Genomic DNA, 21,583 nt, shown 5'->3' on the forward strand with positions numbered 1-21,583 from the left:
ACACTGCCCTGCATTGTTTTATTCTCATGAGAGGTGTAAATAGAATATGAAAATGTATTTGTTATTACATTTCTAGAATAAATAGATGTTTAAACGTGAATTTACACTACAACTGTTTTTCTTTTTAACAATTTGGCCTGTGTAGCTGTTCACATAGGCTGCACAGTGTTATTCTTAAGTGTTTTTTGACACACCTTTTTTCAAAGGGCTGGTATTTGCACTTAAGAATATACTTCACATCAGTGCTCCGGGGTCCCCGCAGGCGCGCAGAACTATTCAGTGCTTATGACTATACATGGAAATCCCCTACGAGAGAAGGAGGATTTCTAAAAGTCAGAGTCACCTCAGCTTAGGACACCTTAGGGGCTGTCCTGACTGGGGTTTGACTCCTCCTTGTTTTTCTCATTATCTCCTCCAGCCTTGCTGCCAAAAGTGTGGGCAGTGGTCGGAGGGGCGGGCATCTCCACCAGCTGGGATGCCCTGTGGTGCTGTAACAAAGGGGGTGAGGCTTTGAGGCTCACCGCCAGGTGTTACAGTTCCTGCAGTGGGAGGTGAGAAGCACCTCCACCCAGTACAGGCTTTGTTCCTGGCCACAGAGTGACAAAGGCACTCTCCCCATGTGGCCAGCAACATGTCTGGTGTGTGGCAGGCTGGTAAAACTAGTCAGCCCACACTGGAAGTCGGGTATGTTTTCAGGGGGCATCTCTAAGATGTCCTCTGAGTGTATTTTTACAATAAAATGCACACTGGCATCAGTGTGCATTTATTGTGCTGAGACGTTTGATACCAAACTTCACAGTTTTCAGTGCAGCCATTATGGTGCTGTGGAGTTCGTGTTTGACAGACTCCCAGACCATATACTCTTTGGCTACCTTGCACTTACAATGTCTAAGGTTTTGCTTAGACACTGTAGGGGCATAGTGCTCATGCACCTATACCCTCACCAGTGGTATAGTGCACCCTGCCTTAGGGCTGTAAGGCCTGCTAGAGGGGTGACTTACCTATGCCACAGGCAGTGTGAGGTTGGCATGGCACCCTGAGGGGAGTGCCATGTCGACTTAGTGATTTTCTCCCCACCAACTCACACAAGCTGGCAAGCAGTGTGTCTGTGCTGAGTGAGGGGTCCCTAGGGTGGCATAAGACATGCTGCAGCCCTTAGAGACCTTCCCTGGCATCAGGGCCCTTGGTACCAGGGGTACCAGTTACAAGGGACTTACCTGGGTGCCAGGGTTGTGCCAATTGTGGAGACAAAGGTATAGTTTAGGGAAAGAACACTGGTGTTGGGGCCTGGTTAGCAGGCCTCAGCACACTTTCAAATCATAACTTGGCATCAGCAAAGGCAAAAAGCCAGGGGGTAACCATGCCAAGGAGGCATTTCCTTACACCGAATCCCTCTCACTACTGGTCAAGATGTCCCTCTACAAGTTTTGAGCAGCAATGCTGACACCTCTCCGAGCTTGGGGAGGGTGGAAAATGATCTTGCATTAGTTCCACTAACATCTATTACAACAAGCAACACGGAAATTGCTGATCGATTTGATTCTACCTCTACACAAACGGATGGAGTCATTTACAGTGAACTACTGCGGGAGACCCCTATAATTTCTCCTCCTTCAAATACGGCTCCAGTTTTTGTACGAACTGCTTCTGGATATTTTGCCAACATTAACGACGCCTGTTCGGACTCATTTGCCTCTTCTTCACCTGAACTGCCAAAAACACGTAAGCTGATAAATTGGCTTAAAACAAATTACCTTATTTTCCCATGGAACTATCTGTAGCTTTCCTTGACTATATTAGCTTTCCTCCTTTGAATTGACTTTGTTATTACTTTCTTTCTATTAATACATGGTCACTACCTTCCTGAAAGATCAACAGTTGAACTGGTGGATGAGGTCGTAAAACCCAATTTTTCTTCTCACAAGGTCCGCAGGAGACTTGTCTTTCGTGAACATTTCCGGTATACCATTTCCTGATGGGACTCTTTGGGATAAAGTCACATTTGATATACACGGCCCGACAGAGGTCATTCAAATACCATATGTGTTTAAACTTTCTATGAATGATGTAATAATACCAGGAGTTGTTTCTGATGACTGGGATGTGAAAACAGTTGATTCTATGATGACTGAGTTGCAGTATTTTACTGTGTTTGAAAGTGAGGATGTTTATCAATCTAAAGAGAATTATGGTGACATGTTTTGCTATAATTATTATGGACACCATTTCATTCACAGAGCAAGTACCCAAAAGTCTATCTTTAATTACACACAATAGGAACACTGTCCGACTCAACCACAAGGGAGTTTTAAAATTCTGGAAAATTTACTTATTTTTCTGGGCTCAATGTTACAAAATGCTGAGTGATATTATATAAAATTGCCAGTTATGGAAAATGTACATATATATTTTTGACAGACACAAAATTCATCTATTCGGATTCCTTTGTTTCCCGGTTGGCTATAGAAGGCTATGATTATTGATTGAAGTCGATTGACTTAAAAAGTGTGTGGGAAAAAGAAATGGCAAATAAGGAGAAAGGAAGCTTTATTTAGAGCATGCCTGATACCTGTTCAAATGATATTTTTAAATTAAACTGTACAACAGACAAGGTGTTTAGGCTCATCAAAACTTAAGGATTTGAATGCGCCCAATATTCCAGCCCCCGCAAAATTTCACAAATGGCAAAATTATATAAATGCAACTGAAGATCAGCTCGATGAATGGGTCCAAAACAGCATGTTTAATGCTTTGCTTTCACGTCCTGGTGGGTGGTTATGGTGGCCAATAGATACCAATGGGTATCATAAATGTTTTGTAAACTCCATGGGGGGGTTTAGAACAAGTAGGCTTGACCCTCGCTATGTGTCATCTGAACATGTGGGTATAGTAACAGTAGAAGCTCTGGCAGCAATGGTTGAAGAGTTCCTCACTAGATGCTGTTAGACAACACCTCAATCTCCTGTCTAATAATACTGACTTCCAGGATTTCCTATTAGGCCCCAAAAAACAATGCAGAAACCGCTTCTTATATGCAGGCTATAATTAAATTTGGAAACTTCCTCAACCAAAAGCTGCCGCCCGGTTAAGGCAAATAGAGCAGGAAAACTTAGAGAAGGCATTAGCTGTTGTAGATAATGGGATTAATACCATGTCCGACCGAATATACACCATAAACAACATTGTTTCTTCTGCAACAGACATAGTACAAAGCGACATGTCCTCTTTACACCACGGACCGAGTCAACTAAGGTCCATTATGCAGTTAGGTTGGACACTTCAAACACTGAAGGCAGGTCGCGTTCCCTGGCAACACGTTAGCACAACTGACATATTTTCCACATTTAATTTAACGCGACAACAACAACTAATGGCTAAAAAAGAAGCGACTTAGGTCATGTTAAATATTGAAAAATTAGAAAAGTTGCCTTTTACTGTGGCTGAAATACCATCTGCTGAGTGGTTAATACATGGGTCATTACTCTGCCTATTTCAACACTTCAATTCACGTCCTGTTTAAAACACATTCCAGTGGGAAGATACGAAAGGCTAGGAGATAGTTACATTCATGAGGTGTGAGAGCTACCCTTCTCGTACAAATGTCTCAATGGCATGAAAGAGGTCTTTCTTGGCGGTATTGAATGCAAGACTTCTGTCAGCTATTCAATGGTTTGTAAACAGCTGTCCTTGCACGGAGCGTGCAACGCTTCGGCTGTGAACTTGGCTTGTTATCTGAAGGGAGTCCCAGTCCCCTTGATGAGACCTGCGTTCCAGGTGCTTTCGAATGGCAGCTATGTTCTCCTCAATAGTTAGAGCTGTTGTGGGATGCGAGCCGGAATAGTTTATGTCGTTTCGGTCTTTAGGATTGTTACATGCTGAGGGAACGTACTTTTTTCTCCTACACGAAAGAGGGAAGTAGCTGAGATTTGGCCCCATATTGCTATTTCAAATGTGAATTTTGACAGGTTGAGCAGACTCAAGGCTTTATTGTTTCAAAAACATTTGCGCTTACATCTGCAAGCGAGACCTATGCTCTTCAGGTTGCTAGGTCATCCGCAGAGCTACAGTCCCTTTTAAGTTCTAACTTTCTGAGACACTTTGGTGAACTTGTGGGAGGGATATTTAATGCGTCCAGTACTACTGGAATTGCAAAGTTCTTTAAGGCTGTTGGTTCTGGTTTTGTTCGCACCTTCTCCTCTATATTCAGCTTAACACCTTCAGCCATCCACTCAATATTCTACAGTATTTTCGGGGGATTTCCGATAACTTTGGCTATAATAGGTGGCATCTTGCTATTGCTACTTTTTATGTGCAATGGCTGTCCCGTTGCAACAAGGAAGACTGAAAGCGCTTCACTCAGTGCAGCTCTGTCTTGAACGCATGATGCAGTACTTTGGAGCATCACTCCTGGAGCAATTGGAGTGTGACAGGGTCTCTGTTATTCAGACCGGTTTTGCATTGTGTGCAGCCGCGTTTCGGTGCCTTTTTTGAATGTGCACTGAAAGTTTGTCTTTCCACGCAGCGCTTGCTTTCATTGGATGCTGACCTGTTGATGTTCTCAGTGAGGGCTCATAACCAGACATGCGCATTGAGGGTGCTTTTGCTACGGGAAGCTCTTTATGAGTTGCCCTTTGTGGATTGTGCAGCTGTAAACTCACTATTGGGCACACTATGGAATGCTGCTGCCTTGGCTGGAGCTCAGGCTTTGGAACACGAATGCTCCGTGGCTTTCCTTGACGATGAACTTACTAATTTTCCACCTGCCGAAGTGGAAGATTTCCTGTCTTCAATTATCCCGGATTTTACTGGCGACTTCCAAAATGACTCTGAGTTTTGAAATTTGTATTTTTCTTGACGCCACAATTCACATTTTAAATTGTCCTTTTAATACATGCTCAAGTGTCTTTAACTTGTCATTATTAACATTCCCATATATATGCCTTAGGTTGAATTTTAGTAGCTTTTATACATAATTGGGCTTTGAACCACCTTTGAACTGCCAAGGGGAGGGTGTTGTGTAGCCATTTTAGCTGCAGTTTTATGCACGTTATTTTAGCAAACTAGGCCTGCCGCTGTGCGCTTTAACCTACATACGTTTTATTCTAGCTCTGTTTTATTATTTTAACAATAGCCACATTTGCAGTCTTGTTTTATTTTCTCTATCTAGCTGTTCTTTGCCTAGGTCAGCACTACGTTCTTAAACAAGACATTTCTTTCACTCTGTGCTTTTCTCAAGGCTGTAGTAAGATAGGTAGCCAGCAAAAGTGGTACGCCTCCAATGTTCACAGAAACATACACACCCTTACGTGGGGATCCTTTCTTGGAACATCAGCTGTTTTATTATAAAAACACTACTTTGACCCACGTAAGTTAGAGACATTTTACGGCCAGATGACCACGACTCTATGCTGAGTGCTTCGCTGCAGCTTCTTATGTAGACTATCGGCCTCTTGCTCAGGTATGAGGGATGATGTCTTCCCAGGGGAACCTGCAGGGCAGAATTAGAGCTTAACATGCTGTGCTCTAACATAGACTAGGTAGGAACTATCTTTAACGATCTTAGTGACAATATGGTAGTGCTATTTTTATTTATTTATTGAATAAGTTACTTACCTTCGGTAACGCTTTTTCTGGTGGATACAGTAGCTTCCTGTGGATTCCTCACCTTATGAATTCTCCCAATGCGCCAGAATTTGACGGAAACTTCTTCCCAGCTCTTCACGTCGACGAGAACGTCACAATTGCACAGCTTCGCACGCAACTCTGTCTGACGTCATCGTAGCAATAAGAGGTCCTCGCCGGCGTGCTGACGTCAGTTTCACAATTTTTTACGTGCCTTTGAGGCAATCGGGTAAAAACCGACCTCACAAAAACAACATAAATATACCAATCCAAATACAATATAAATACAATATTTATTTACATAAAAAACACCCCAAAACGTATATACATATCTAACAAAAGAAGTCTTGGTATGACCAGACAGGCAACGGGAAGGCAGGTGGGACTGTGAGGAATCCACAGGTAGCTACTGTATCCACCAGAAAAAGCGTTACCGAAGGTAAGTAACTTGTTCTTCTGATGGATACATTAACCTGTGGATTCCTCACCTTTTAAATACAATCCCAAAGCAGTCCCCCACTCGAAGGTGGGTGCCTGACCGGTCACACCAAGACATCCTGCAACACAGAACGTGCAAAATGGCCGTCCCTCCTAACTTCTGAATCCAAGCAATAATGCTTTGCAAAAGTATGGAGGGAAGCCCAAGTTGCTGCCTTACAAATATCCGCCACTGGTACACCTCTAGCCAAGGCCGAAGTGGCAGACCTAGCCCTGGTGGAATGGGCTCTAATACCCTCAGGAGGAACCTTCTTTGCCAGTGAATAACAGATCTTTATGCAAAGAATGACCCACCTCGATATGGTTCTCATATGGACAGCTTTGCCCTTTATCTTGCTCACATATCCAACGAAGAGTTCGTCATCCACACAAAAGTCTTTTGTTCTTTCAATATAAAAACTCAGAGCTCTTCTCGGGTCTAGGCAATTAAGTCTTTATTCCTCCTTTGAAGGGTGGGGAAGAGGGTAGAAGGATGACGGAGTAATAGACTGCCCCATATGGAAGGGAGTGACAACCTTAGGAAGGAAAGCCGCCCTGGTTCTCAACACCACCTTATCAGCATGAAAGGATGTAAAGGGAGGTTTGACACTAAGAGCCTGGAGATCACTCACACGGCTAGCAGACATGATAGTTATGAGAAAGACTGTTTTCAAGACTAACGCCTCAATGAACAAGAATGCATAGACGGTGAACCCATTAAAAAAGTAAGAACCAAATTTAAATCCCACTGAGGCATAAGATAACTGAGTGTGAAGAAACTTGTTAGTTAGGCCTCTCAAGAACCTGACAGCTATAGGAGATTTAAACAAGGAAGGTTGATCAGGAAGGCACAGGAAGGCTGACAGCGCCGATAAGTAACCCTTCACAGTCGCAACTGCACAACCTTTCTGTGCTAAAGAAAGGGCAAAAAAGCAAAACATCAGATAAATGGGCCTTTAAGGGATCAATTTGCCTCTCTCCACACCAATTAACAAATGTTGTCCATCTGTTGGCATAGACAGTTTTGGTAGAGTGTCGCCTAGCCAATAAAATAACATCCACCACTTCTGGAGGGAGAGAAAGATAACTCAGATTCACCGTTCAATCTCCAGGCATGTAGGTGCAGGCCCTGGAGGTGGGGGTGTAGAACCTGCCCCTGCGACTGCGAGAGGAGGTCTGCCCTGTGAGGGAGACGGAGCGGAGGACACAATGAGAGTGGGAGAAGGTCTGAGCACCACACCCTTCTTGGCCAATCCAGAGCTATTAACCCCTTCTGTGCCCAGGACGTAATGGTTATGTCTTGAGGCACAGTGCTGCTGTGCCCAGGACGTAACCATTACGTCCTGTGCACAGAGCCCAGAGGGAGCGCTAGCGCTCCCTCTGTGGGGTTCCCCCCCACCCCCCCAAGTCAGGGATGGAAGGGGAAGCCCTTCCCCTCCCACCCCCGACCCCCCCCAATCCCCCCTGTGACGTCAGCGCGCGAGCGCGCGCTGATTAGTCACAGGGTCTCCCCCATCGCGATTGAAAGAGAAATGCTTTTGCATTTCTCTTTCAATCCCATGGGGGAGGCCCCGAGAGGCTTCAAAGGGAAGGAAATGTATTTCCTTCCCTTTGAAGTCTCTCACAGGGTTTCAAAAGCCGGATTGCTTGCAATCCGGCTTTTGAAACCATACTAGACACCAGGGATTTTTTTTTTTTTAAATGAAACTGTCAAAAGGGAGCGACCCCTTGGGCAAGGGTCGCTCCCAGGGGGGGGCATTTTTTTAGGAAGGCCTTTTCTACCCCCCTTGGGGGCAGATTGGCCTATTTTGATGAGGCCAATCTGCCCCTAAGGGGGGCAGAAACCATTAGACACCAGGGAGTTTTTTTTTTTGCGCAAATTTCACGCAACAGGAGCGACCCCTTGGGCAAGGGTCGCTCCCAGGGGGGGCATTTTTTTGGGAAGGCCTTTTCTGCCCCCCCTGGGGGCAGATCGGCCTATTATTAGGCCGATCTGCCCCCAGGGGGGGGCAGAAACCTCTAGGCACCAGGGATCATTTCTTTTATTTTTTATTTTTGTTATGTTTTCTTTTTTTTTAGGTGGGGAGCGACCCCTTAGGCAAGGGTCGCTGCCCTAGGGGGCAAATTATATTTAGGCCATTTCTGCCCCCCTTGGGGCCAGATTGGCCTATTTTGATGAGGCCAATCTGCCCCCAAGGGGGGCAGAAACCATTAGACACCAGGGAGTTTTTTTTTTTGCGTGAATTTCACGCAAGGGGAGCGACCCCTTAGGCAAGGGTCGCTCCCTGGGGGGGGGGGATTATTTTAGGCCATTTCTGCCCCCCTGGGGGGTAGATCAGCCTATTTTAATTTGGCTGATCTGCCCCCAAGGGGGGCAGAAACCACTAGGCACCAGGGATTTTTTTGTTTTACAGATGGGGAGCGACCCCTTGGACAAGGGTCGCTCCCCTGGAGGGGCAAAATGTATTTAGGCCATTTCTGCCCGCTTTGGGGGCAGATCGGCCGATTTTAGGCACCAGGGATCTTTTTTTTGCGCCGTCACGCAAGGGGAGCGACCTTGTAGGCTCAGGCCCAAGGGGGGGGGGGGGGGTAGTGGAGGGCAAAATTATTTTAGGCCATCTCTAGGCGCCAAGGGTCGCTCCCCTGGGGGGCAAACTGTATTTAGACCATTTCTGCCCCCCTTGGGGGCAGATTGGTCTATTTTAGGTCAATCTGCCCCAAGGGGGCAGAAACCACTAGGCACCGGGGATTTGTTTTTTGGCGCCAATGTCACGCAGGGGGAGCGACCCCGTAGGCAAGGGTCGCTCCCGGGGGGGGTGGAGGTTTGGGGGGCAAATTTATTTTAGGCCATTTCTGCCCCCCCTGGGGGAAGATTGGCCTATTATTCCGCTGAGTGGAAGGAAATTTGTGGCTCCTCTCAGATTCCAGAACTTTCTGTCACCCAAATGAGAGGAAAAAGTGTTTTTTGGCCAAATTCTGATGTTTGCAAAGGATTCTGGGTAACAGAACCTGGTCAGAGCCCCGCAAATCACCCCATCTTGGATTCCCCTAGGTCTCTAGTTTTCAAAAATGCGCTGGTTTGCTAGGTTTCCCCAGGTGCCGGCTGAGCTAGAGGCCAAAATCCACAGGTAGGCACTGTTTTCTATGAAAAGATTTGATGTGTCCACGTTGTGTTTTGGGCAGCTTCCTGTCGCGAGCGCTAGGCCTACCCACACAAGTGAGGTATCATTTTGCATCGGGAGACGTGGGGGAACGCTGGGTGGAAGGAAATTTGTGGCTCCTCTCAGATTCCAGAACTTTCTGCCACAGAAATGTGAGGAACATGTGTTTTTTTAGCCAAATTCTGAGGTTTGCAAAGGATTCTGGGTAACAGAACCTGGTCCGAGCCACACAAGTCACCCCATCTTGGATTCCCCTAGGTCTCTAGTTTTCAGAAATGCACAGGTTTGGTAGGTTTCCCTAGGTGGCGGCTGAGCTACAGGCCAAAATCTACAGGTAGGCACTTTGCAAAAAACACCTCTGTTTTCCTTCAAAAATTTGGCTGTGTCCACGTTGCGCTTTGGGGCGTTTCCTGTCGCGGGCGCTAGGCCTACCCACACAAGTGAGGTATCATTTTTATCGGGAGACGTGGGGGAACGCTGGGTGGAAGGAAATTTGCGGCTCCTCTCAGATTCCAGAACTTGCTGCCACAGAAATGTGAGGAACATGTGTTTTTTTAGCCAAATTCTGAGGTTTGCAAAGGATTCTGGGTAACAGAACCTGGTCCGAGCCACACAAGTCACCCCATCTTGGATTCCCCTAGGTCTCTAGTTTTCAGAAATGCACAGGTTTGGTAGGTTTCCCTAGGTGGCGGCTGAGCTACAGGCCAAAATCTACAGGTAGGCACTTTGCAAAAAACACCTCTGTTTTCCTTCAAAAATTTGGCTGTGTCCACATTGCGCTTTGGGGCGTTTCCTGTCGCGGGCGCTAGGCCTACCCACACAAGTGAGGTATCATTTTTATCGGGAGACGTGGGGGAACGCTGGGTGGAAGGAAATTTGTGGCTCCTCTCAGATTCCAGAACTTTCTGCCACAGAAATGTGAGGAACATGTGTTTTTTTAGCCAAATTTTGAGGTTTGCAAAGGATTCTGGGTAACAGAACCTGGTCCGAGCCACACAAGTCACCCCATCTTGGATTCCCCTAGGTCTCTAGTTTTCAGAAATGCACAGGTTTGGTAGGTTTCCCTAGGTGGCGGCTGAGCTACAGGCCAAAATCTACAGGTAGGCACTTTGCAAAAAACACCTCTGTTTTCCTTCAAAAATTTGGCTGCGTCCACGTTGCGCTTTGGGGCGTTTCCTGTCGCGGGCGCTAGTCCTACCCACACAAGTGAGGTATCATTTTTATCGGGAGACGTGGGGGAACGCTGGGTGGAAGGAAATTTGTGGCTCCTCTCAGATTCCATAACTTTCTGCCACAGAAATGTGAGGAACATGTGTTTTTTTAGCCAAATTCTGAGGTTTGCAAAGGATTCTGGGTAACAGAACCTGGTCCGAGCCACACAAGTCACCCCATCTTGGATTCCCCTAGGTCTCTAGTTTTCAGAAATGCACAGGTTTGGTAGGTTTCCCTAGGTGGCAGCTGAGCTACAAGCCAAAATCTACAGGTAGGCACTTTGCAAAAAACACCTCTGTTTTCCTTCAAAAATTTGGCTGTGTCCACGTTGCGCTTTGGGGCGTTTCCTGTCGCGGGCGCTAGGCCTACCCACACAAGTGAGGTATCATTTTTATCGGGAGACGTGGGGGAACGCTGGGTGGAAGGAAATTTGTGGCTCCTCTCAGATTCCAGAACTTTCTGCCACAGAAATGTGAGGAACATGTGTTTTTTTAGCCAAATTTTGAGGTTTGCAAAGGATTCTGGGTAACAGAACCTGGTCCGAGCCACACAAGTCACCCCATCTTTGATTCCCCTAGGTCTCTAGTTTTCAGAAATGCACAGGTTTGGTAGGTTTCCCTAGGTGGCGGCTGAGCTACAGGCCAAAATCTACAGGTAGGCACTTTGCAAAAAACACCTCTGTTTTCCTTCAAAAATTTGGCTGCGTCCACGTTGCGCTTTGGGGCGTTTCCTGTCGCGGGCGCTAGGCCTACCCACACAAGTGAGGTATCATTTTTATCGGGAGACGTGGGGGAGCGCTGGGTGGAAGGAAATTTGTGGCTCCTCCCAGATTCCAGAACTTTCTGCCACAGAAATGTGAGGAACATGTGTTTTTTTAGCCAAATTTTGAGGTTTGCAAAGGATTCTGGGTAACAGAACCTGGTCCGAGCCACACAAGTCACCCCATCTTGGATTCCCCTAGGTCTCTAGTTTTCAGAAATGCACAGGTTTGGTAGGTTTCCCTAGGTGGCAGCTGAGCTACAGGCCAAAATCTACAGGTAGGCACTTTGCAAAAAACACCTCTGTTTTCCTTCAAAAATGTGTCTGTGTCCACGTTGTGCTTTGGGGCGTTTCCTGTCGCGGGCGCTAGGCCTACCCACACAAGTGAGGTATCATTTTTATCGGGAGACGTGGGGGAACGCTGGGTGGAAGGAAATTTGTGGCTCCTCTCAGATTCCAGAACTTTCTGCCACAGAAATGTGAGGAACATGTGTTTTTTTAGCCAAATTCTGAGGTTTGCAAAGGATTCTGGGTAACAGAACCTGGTCCGAGCCACACAAGTCACCCCATCTTGGATTCCCCTAGGTCTCTAGTTTTCAGAAATGCACAGGTTTGGTAGGTTTCCCTAGATGGCGGCTGAGCTACAGGCCAAAATCTACAGGTAGGCACTTTGCAAAAAACACCTCTGTTTTCCTTAAATAATTTGGCTGTGTCCACGTTGCGCTTTGGGGCGTTTCCTGTCGCTGGCGCTAGGCCTACCCACACAAGTGAGGAATCATTTTTATCGGGAGACGTGGGGGAACGCTGGGTGGAAGGAATTTTGTGGCTCCTCTCAGATTTCAGAACTTTCTGCCACAGAAATGTGAGGAACATGAGTTTTTTTAGCCAAATTTTGAGGTTTGCAAAGGATTCTGGGTAACAGAACCTGGTCCGAGCCACACAAGTCACCCCATCTTGGATTCCCCTAGGTCTCTAGTTTTCAGAAATGCACAGGTTTGGTAGGTTTCCCTAGGTGGCGGCTGAGCTACAGGCCAAAATCTACAGGTAGGCACTTTGCAAAAAACACCTCTGTTTTCCTTCAAAAATTTGGCTGCGTCCACGTTGCGCTTTGGGGCGTTTCCTGTCGCGGGCGCTAGTCCTACCCACACAAGTGAGGTATCATTTTTATCGGGAGACGTGGGGGAACGCTGGGTGGAAGGAAATTTGTGGCTCCTCTCAGATTCCAGAACTTTCTGCCACAGAAATGTGAGGAACATGTGTTTTTTTAGCCAAATTCTGAGGTTTGCAAAGGATTCTGGGTAACAGAACCTGGTCCGAGCCACACAAGTCACCCCATCTTGGATTCCCCTAGGTCTCTAGTTTTCAGAAATGCACAGGTTTGGTAGGTTTCCCTAGGTGGCAGCTGAGCTACAGGCCAAAATCTACAGGTAGGCACTTTGCAAAAAACACCTCTGTTTTCCATCAAAAATTTGGCTGTGTCCACGTTGCGCTTTGGGGCGTTTCCTGTCGCGGGCGCTAGGCCTACCCACACAAGTGAGGTATCATTTTTATCGGGAGACGTGGGGGAACGCTGGGTGGAAGGAAATTTGTGGCTCCTCTCAGATTCCAGAACTTTCTGCCACAGAAATGTGAGGAACATGTGTTTTTTTAGCCAAATTTTGAGGTTTGCAAAGGATTCTGGGTAACAGAACCTGGTCCGAGCCACACAAGTCACCCCATCTTGGATTCCCCTAGGTCTCTAGTTTTCAGAAATGCACAGGTTTGGTAGGATTCCCTAGGTGGCGGCTGAGCTACAGGCCAAAATCTACAGGTAGGCACTTTGCAAAAAACACCTCTGTTTTCCTTCAAAAATTGCGCTTTGGGGCGTTTCCTGTCGCGGGCGCTAGGCCTACCCACACAAGTGAGGTATCATTTTTATCGGGAGACATGGGGGAGCGCTGGGTGGAAGGAAATTTGTGGCTCCTCTCAGATTCCAGAACTTTCTGCCACAGAAATGTGAGGAACATGTGTTTTTTTAGCCAAATTTTGAGGTTTGCAAAGGATTCTGGGTAACAGAACCTGGTCCGAGCCACACAAGTCACCCCATCTTGGATTCCCCTAGGTCTCTAGTTTTCAGAAATGCACAGGTTTGGTAGGTTTCCCTAGGTGGCAGCTGAGCTACAGGCCAAAATCTACAGGTAGGCACTTTGCAAAAAACACCTCTGTTTTCCTTCAAAAATGTGGCTGTGTCCACGTTGCGCTTTGGGGCGTTTCCTGTCGCGGGCGCTAGGCCTACCCACACAAGTGAGGTATCATTTTTATCGGGAGACATGGGGGAACGCTGGGTGGAAGGAAATTTGTGGCTCCTCTCAGATTCCAGAACTTTCTGCCACAGAAATGTGAGGAACATGTGTTTTTTTAGCCAAATTCTGAGGTTTGCAAAGGATTCTGGGTAACAGAACCTGGTCCGAGCCACACAAGTCACCCCATCTTGGATTCCCTTAGGTCTCTAGTTTTCAGAAATGCACAGGTTTGGTAGGTTTCCCTAGGTGGCGGCTGAGCTACAGGCCAAAATCTACAGGTAGGCACTTTGCAAAAAACACCTCTGTTTTCCTTCAAAAATGTGGCTGTGTCCACGTTGCGCTTTGGGGCGTTTCCTGTCGCGGGCGCTAGGCCTACCCACACAAGTGAGGTATCATTTTTATCGGGAGACATGGGGGAACGCTGGGTGGAAGGAAATTTGTGGCTCCTCTCAGATTCCAGAACTTTCTGCCACAGAAATGTGAGGAACATGTGTTTTTTTAGCCTAATTTTGAGGTTTGCAAAGGATTCTGGGTAACAGAACCTGGTCCGAGCCACACAAGTCACCCCATCTTGGATTCCCCTAGGTCTCTAGTTTTCAGAAATGCACAGGTTTGGTAGGTTTCCCTAGGTGGCGGCTGAGCTACAGGCCAAAATCTACAGGTAGGCACTTTGCAAAAACACCTCTGTTTTCCTTCAAAAATGTGGCTGTGTCCACGTTGCGCTTTGGGGCGTTTCCTGTCGCGGGCGCTAGGCCTACCCACACAAGTGAGGTATCATTTTTATCGGGAGACGTGGGGGAACGCTGGGTGGAAGGACATTTGTGGCTCCTCTCAGATTCCAGAACTTTCTGCCACAGAAATGTGAGGAACATGTGTTTTTTTTGCCAAAATTTTAGGTTTGCAAAGGATTCTGGGTAACAGAACCTGGTCCGAGCCACACAAGTCACCCCATCTTGGATTCCCCTAGGTCTCTAGTTTTCAGAAATGCACAGGTTTGATAGGTTTCCCTAGGTGGCGGCTGAGCTACAGGCCAAAATCTACAGGTAGGCACTTTGCAACAAACACCTCTGTTTTCCTTCAAAAATTTGGCTGTGTCCACGTTGCGCTTTGGGGCGTTTCCTGTCGCGGGCGCTAGGCCTACCCACACAAGTGAGGTATCATTTTTATCGGGAGACGTGGGGGAACGCTGGGTGGAAGGAAATTTGTGGCTCCTCTCAGATTCCAGAACTTTCTGCCACAGAAATGTGAGGAACATGTGTTTTTTTAGCCACATTTTGAGGTTTGCAAAGGATTCTGGGTAACAGAACCTGGTCCGAGCCACACAAGTCACCCCATCTTGGATTCCCCTAGGTCTCTAGTTTTCAGAAATGCACAGGTTTGGTAGGTTTCCCTAGGTGGCGGCTGAGCTAGAGGCCAAAATCTACAGGTAGTCACTTTGCTAAAAACAGCTCTGTTTTCTGTGATGTGTCCACGTTGTGTTTTGGGGCATATCCTGTCGCGGGCGCTAGGCCTACCCACACAAGTGAGGTATCATTTTTATCGGGAGACTTGGGGGAACATAGAATAGAAAAACAAGTGTTATTGCCCCATGTCTATCTCTACATTTTCCCCTTCCAAATGTAAGACAGTGTGTAAAAAAGACGTCTATTTGAGAAATGCCCTGTAATTCACATGCTAGTATGGGCACCCCGGAATTCAGAGATGTGCAAATAACCACTGCTTCTCAACACCTTATCTTGTGCCCATTTTGGAAATACAAAGGTTTTCTTGATAGCTATTTTTTACTCTTTATATTTCAGCAAATGAATTGCTGTATACCCGGCATAGAATGAAAACCCACTGCAGGGTGCAGGTCATTTATTGGCTCTGGGTACCTAGAGTTCTTGATGAACCTACAAGCCCTATATATCCCCGCAACCAGAAGAGTCCAGCAGACGTAACGGTATATTGCTTTCGAAAATCTGACATTGCAGGAAAAAGTTACAGAGTAAAACTTAGAGAAAAATTGATGTTTTTTTCACCTCAATTTCAATATTTTTCTTTTTCAGTTGTTATTTTCTGTAGGAAACCCTTGTAGGATCTACACAAATTACCCCTTGCTGAATTCAGAATTTCGTCTACTTTTCAGAAATGTTGCGGTTTCTAGGATCCAGCGTTGGTTTCATGCCCATTTCTGTCACTGACTGGAAGGAGGCTGAAAGCACAAAAAATCGTAAAAATGGGGTATGTCCCAGTAAAATGCCAAAATTGTGTTGAAAAATTGGGTTTTCTGATTCAAGTCTGCCTGTTCCTGAAAGCTGGGAAGCTGGTGATTTTATCACCGCAAACCCTTTTTTGATGCCCTTTTCAGGGAAAAAACCACAAGCCTTCTTCTGCAGCCCATTTTTCCCATTTTTTTGAAAAAATCGAAATTTTCACTGTTTTTTGGCTAATTTCTTGGCCTCCTTCTGGGGAACCCACAAAGTCTGGGTACCTCTAGAATCCCTAGGATGTTGGAAAAAAAGGACGCAAATATGGCGTGGGTAGCTTATGTGAACAAAAAGTTATAAGGGCCTAAGCGCGAACTGCTCTAAATAGCCAAAAAAAGGCTTGGCACAGGAGGGGGAAAAGGCCTGGCAGCGAAGGGGTTAAAATGACTTTTGTCCGGTCTTGGTTAATCTTCCTCAGAACACGAGGAATCAAGGGTATGGGGGAAAAGCGTAAAGTAACTGGCCGCACCAAGACATCTGAAACGCATCCCCCAATGCTACTTGCACCGGATACTGGAGGCTGAAGAACGACAGGCAGTGTGCGTTCTCCCGGGTGGCAAACAGGTCTATCTGTCGAAAACTCAACATCCGGAAGATGTGAGAACCAGGTCTGGATGGAGACGCCACTCGTGATTGGCTGAGAAATGCTGACTAAGACTGTCCTCACGTATGTAGAGAACCCTGGCCAGATGGTTTGCTACAATGCAAATCCGATGATCCTGAGCCCAGGACCAGAGCCGTACAGCCTTTCTGCAGAGAAGGTACAACCCTACTCCTCCCTGCTTTTTGATATACCACATCGTGGTAATGTTGTCCGTTAAGACCTCAACTGACTGACCGCGAAGGGACAGGAGGAAGGCCTTGAGAGTTAGATGTATCGCCCGCAATTCCAACAGATTGATGTGAAACATCTGCTCCACTGGAGACCAATGACCTTTGACCTTCAGGTCCCCCAGATGAGCTCCCCACCCTAGAGTGGAAGCATCTGTTATGACCGTGGCCACTGGTCACTGGAGGTGGTAGACAAAACGGCCTTCCTTGGGAAAGGTTGTCGTCTGCAGCCCACCATCGTAGATCCCCTTTGTGTTGAAACCACCGCTTGCGGAGGCACCATTGGAGAGCCCTCATGTGCCAACGTGCATGAGCGACCAACAGAATGCAAGAAGCGAACAGACCAACCAGATGTAGGACCTTGAGGACTGGAACCACTGCTCCATTTCAAAACATTGAAATCAACGCCTGAATATCCTAAATCCGCTGAGGCAGATGATAGGCCCGATTCAATGTTGTGTTCAGTACTGCCCCTACGAACAGGAGGCGCTGAGAGGGCTCCAGGTGAGACTTGGGCACGTTTACCGTAAAGCCCAGGTTGAACAACAACTGTGTTGTCATTTTCAGGTGAAGCAGCACAAGCTCTGGGGACTTGGTTTTTATTAGCCAATCGTCCAGGTAAGGGAATACCGATACTCCCTTCTTTCTAAGGTCTGCTGCAACCACCGCCATCACCTTCGTGAAGACTCGAGGTGCGGAAGTGGGACAAAAAGGAAGGACCGCAAACTGGTAGTGTTACGACCCTACCCCAAACCGGAGATACTTCCTGTGTGACTTCAGAATGGGGATATGACAATAAGCATCCTGCAAGTCGACAGACACCATCCAATCTTCCTTGTTCAAAGCCAAAAGCACCTGTGCTAGTCAGCATTTTGAATGTCTCCTGTTTGAGGAACCAATTCAAAATCCTCAGGTCCAGGATAGGTCTCAATCGACCATCCTTCTTGGGAATCAGGAAATATTTAGAATAACATCCCTGTCCCCTTTCCTGCTCCGGAACTAACTCCATTGCACCTTTTGACAAAAGGAATTGAACCTCCTGCTGTAGCAACAGGAGATGTTGTTCTGAACAAAACGAATGACGGGGAGGGGTAAGAGGGGGAAACTCCTGAAAAGGAAGGGCATAACCTTTCCCCACAATACTCAGAACCCAAGAATCCGATGTGACTAACTCCCACTCGCGGTGAAAGTGAAATATCCTGCCCCCTACAGGAGAAGCATGACTTAAGATGGATGGAAAACTAGGGCTGCTTTTCCTGTTGTATTCCCCCAAAGGAAGAGGATGAGGCAGGGTGCTGCTGGGTGGCTCCTCGGGTTCTAACACTCCCCTACCATCTAAAAGATCTATAGAGAGGGTTGGCAGGCTGTTGAGTGGTGGACTGAGGCCTTCCACAATAAGCGGATCCACGACCAATCCCCCTGAAAGAATCTGAAGGGAGTAGATGCAGAAGCCTGTAGCCCCAAAGATCTCGCAGTGGCCCTGCTGTCCTTGAAACTTTCTAAAGCAGAGTCCGCCTTGGACTCAAACAACTTTTCACCATCAAACGGGACGTCCAATAAAGTTGTTTGGACGTCTGTTGATAACCCAGAAGACCTTAGCCACGCATGTCTCCTGGTGGCCACCGACGTACCCATTGCCCTGGCTACTGAGTCTGCTGTTATCCAGACCAGACTGGATGATCTGCTTGGCCGTAGCTTTGGTGTCCAAAAGGAGCTCATCAAACTGCCCCTGCATATCCTGAGGCAAGTTAGGCACCACACCTCTAGCCGTGTCCATCAGGGCATGAACATATCTACCTAGCACACATGTAGCATTTACTGACTTAAGGGCCATACTACAAGAGGAGAAAGTCTTCTTGGCTGCTTGCTCTATTCTCTTGGACTCCCTGTCTGATGGAGTAGCAGGAAAGGAGCCAGGTGCAGAAGGAGCAGATGAAGAAGGCTGGATCACCAAGCTCTCAGGAGTTGGATGTTGGGATAAAAATCCAGGATCCCCAGGAGCAACCCTGTACCTCCTTGCTACAGTCCTGACACCGCTGGAGACGTAACAGGCTTTCTCCAAATGTCCAAAATAGGCTCAGTAAGAGCACAATTGAAAGGGAGAAAGGACTCCGCCGAAGTGGAGGAAGGATGTAATACCTCTGTCAAAATGTTTGTTTTTACTTCCGAAGATGGCAAAGGAAGCTCCAAAAATTCCACAGCCTTCTTCATGACAGAGTGATACAATGCTGCCTCCTCTGTAAATTCACCCGAAGATAAAAGATCCCAATCAGGGGAGGTATCCAGTCCACTAGCCGGGTCCAGACCTTGAAACTCTCCCAAAGGCTCACCATCCTCTCCTTCCTCCATTAACTGTCACTGGTATTCCTGCTCTTCTAAGAGCTTCAATGCTCTCCTCCTCGATCTCAGTCTGGCCTCCAGTCTCGGCGTTGAGAGAGACGTCAACAACGCCTGCTTCAAGACAGATGGACGTGGCCTAGGAGATGATGGAGATACACTCCGTCCCGATCTGGACCCATCCGGTGCCGGTATTGACTCCATCGGCGTCGTCGTCATCATTCGACGCAACGTCATCGGCACAGAATCAGCACCCTCAGGCTGATAGAAAGGCACAAACTGAGCCGACTTGTTTGGGGCTGGTGAACCCAAGGAGAACGCTAACGGACCCGTGGGACCAGCCGGTGCACCAGCAGGGGCCATAGCTTTATTAAAAATGCTGAACATAGCATTTAGAAAAGCCGCCGGATCTGCTCCCGGAGTCGGGAAGGCAGGAATCCTCTGTTCTTCTTGCAGTGCTTGTGTCAGATCCGAAAACTGTGCCACCGGCTCCTGAACAAACACAGGTGAGAATTGAGTCAGAGGACTCACCGGGGACTCGACCTCCTCAATCAGTGATGGCGCAGGAGAAGCTTAAGGACTCTGAGGTTGGGGAGTAACAGTTGGACTGACCTCCCATGCCGTACAACGTCGTCCCGAAGGAGATCGAGAACGATCTCTAGAAGAAAGGCATCGAGAATCGTGCCGGTGACGATTCTTGTGTGATCTCGATGATTTATGATACGAAGAGTCCCTTGTCTTGGACCTCCGATGACTCTTGTGTCCTCTTTCTGCTTTTGCTAAGAAAAGCTTAGCCTCTCTTTCCTTTAACACCTTTGGATCATCCTTTGGCAAGACACGCACCCTTCCACGTCGTGGTCCGAACTCAAAAACAGCCTCACGAGAGTCCGTGACTGACATACAACCCCCGCAGTCACGACAAGGCTTAAAACCTGATTTCTTAGGCGGAGACATTGTAACAAGTACAATAAGACACATTCGAAACAGTAGCTGTTCGAGAGTTAAAAAAAAACGTTAGCATCGAAGGCACGTAATGGACTGATGTCAGCACGCCGGCGAGGACCTCTTAGGACCTCTTATTGGTACGATGGCGTCAGACGGAGTTGAGTGGGGAGCCGAGCAATTGTGACGTCCTCGTCGATGTGAAGAGCTGGGAAGAAAGTTTCCGTCGAATGCTGGCGCATTGGGAGAATTCATAAGGTGAGGAATCCACAGGTAGTAGTATTCATCAGAAGTGCTTCATCGTCCTAGTGTTTGCAATACATGCTTTATTATCAAAGATGCAGTTAATTCAATAAAACCTTATTGAACTATCCTCTGCCTCTGATTGTCCTTGCATATGTGAGACTAACGTAACTGAGAGAAACGGATGAGATCTGAGTAACTACTATTTCCCTGAGGAGTCATTTGTGTCATGCGCCTGGTTGCCCAAGCATCCCTGCTCTTGGGTGGAGATGACGCACTGCTAGAAACCTCAGATTAGGCCAACAGGTGTCATGTGGTGTGGGTTCAGACTCAGTCCCCCGCAGTACAAGTGATTTTGCTGCCCAAATCCAGTAGTCTCATTAGAATAATGAGAAACTAGCGATAGAGGTAAGACCTTGCCTCCCCATGCAAGACAGTACCCCCTCGCACCGCGTGTTTTGCAGTTACCAAGGCTTGTTGGCATCCTTTCACGAAGTTCTTCGTGCACCATGCAGCTCCGTCCCCAGCACTCTATCCTGCAACGCATATCTTCCTGAGTGGCTCTCTGGCGGCGTGGGAGCCTTTGTCATAGTGCTGTGTGGGCCTCCTTTTGCACCTTCTTTGTCCCCATGCTGTGGGACTCCTGTGCACACTGCCTAGTCTTCTGTGGGCTCTCTGGGTTGCTGAGAGCCCCCTCTGGCTCCCCCTCCTAGGTAGAGTCCATCTGGTCCTTCCTGTCTCAGGCAGCGCCATTCTTTTGCTAACCGCAAGCTTTGCATGTGCCAAGGCTTGTTGGTGGACTCCAGCAATGCAAACCAAACTGCAATCTGCCATCTGGCATGGGACATCACTTGCACCAACCAGGAACCCAGCTCTGTCTTCTTGGGTGCAATTCTGACTGTTCTTTTTCACCAGTGGTTCTTCTTTTGCACCTTCATCCGGGTTAGCAGGGGCTCCAGTTCTCCCTGGACTCTTCTGTGCTTCTTGGGCTTGGTCCCCTTCTTCCACAGATCCAGGAATTCATTGTTGTTCTCTTGCAGTCTCTTCTGGTTCTTGCATAATCTTCTTTCTCATGTTTCTGTGTGCTCTAGGAAAGTTGCTGTGTTTTAATCCTGCTCACCTGGGCTTTGTGGTGGGTTCTAGTACTTACCTTTGGTGTTTTCTAATACTCGCAGTACCCCTCTACACACTACACTTGTCTAGGTGGGAAACCGACATTCGCATTCCACTTTCTTAGTATATGGTTTGTGTTCCCCCTACGCCAATTTCTAACTATTGTGATTTTCACTAATTGCACTGTTTTCTTACTGTTTTCTGCATACTAGTGTATATAATTTGTGTGTTACTTACCTCTTAAGGGATTATAGTCTCCATGATATTTTTGGCATTTGTGTCACCAAAATAAAGTACCTTTATTTTTGTAACACTTAGTATATTCTTTCATGTGTGTGAGTACTATTTGACTACA

The sequence above is a fragment of the Pleurodeles waltl genome, chromosome 9 (assembly GCF_031143425.1).
Source record: "Pleurodeles waltl isolate 20211129_DDA chromosome 9, aPleWal1.hap1.20221129, whole genome shotgun sequence".
Classification (NCBI taxonomy): domain Eukaryota; kingdom Metazoa; phylum Chordata; class Amphibia; order Caudata; family Salamandridae; genus Pleurodeles; species Pleurodeles waltl.